This window comes from Penaeus monodon, chromosome 31, assembly GCF_015228065.2.
Source record: "Penaeus monodon isolate SGIC_2016 chromosome 31, NSTDA_Pmon_1, whole genome shotgun sequence".
NCBI lineage: Eukaryota > Metazoa > Arthropoda > Malacostraca > Decapoda > Penaeidae > Penaeus > Penaeus monodon.
In genome coordinates, this window is record NC_051416.1 from 2,534,945 (window position 1) to 2,535,162 (window position 218).

Sequence of the window (218 nt, forward strand, 5' to 3'; positions counted from 1 at the left end):
CACTAACTTATGTAACCTAAATCATTGTATAACTTACATTTGTAGATGTGGTTTGTCATTCACTCGTTGTTAAAAAGAGATTAGTGTATGGCCTGTTTCGTGTAATCATATTCATTAAACAGATTCATCTTAATCACGCGTATTGTTTTCCTTATTTTACAATGATATGAAGCGAATTACATCCAGATATCTGTTTTTCACAATCTGTTACAGTACAC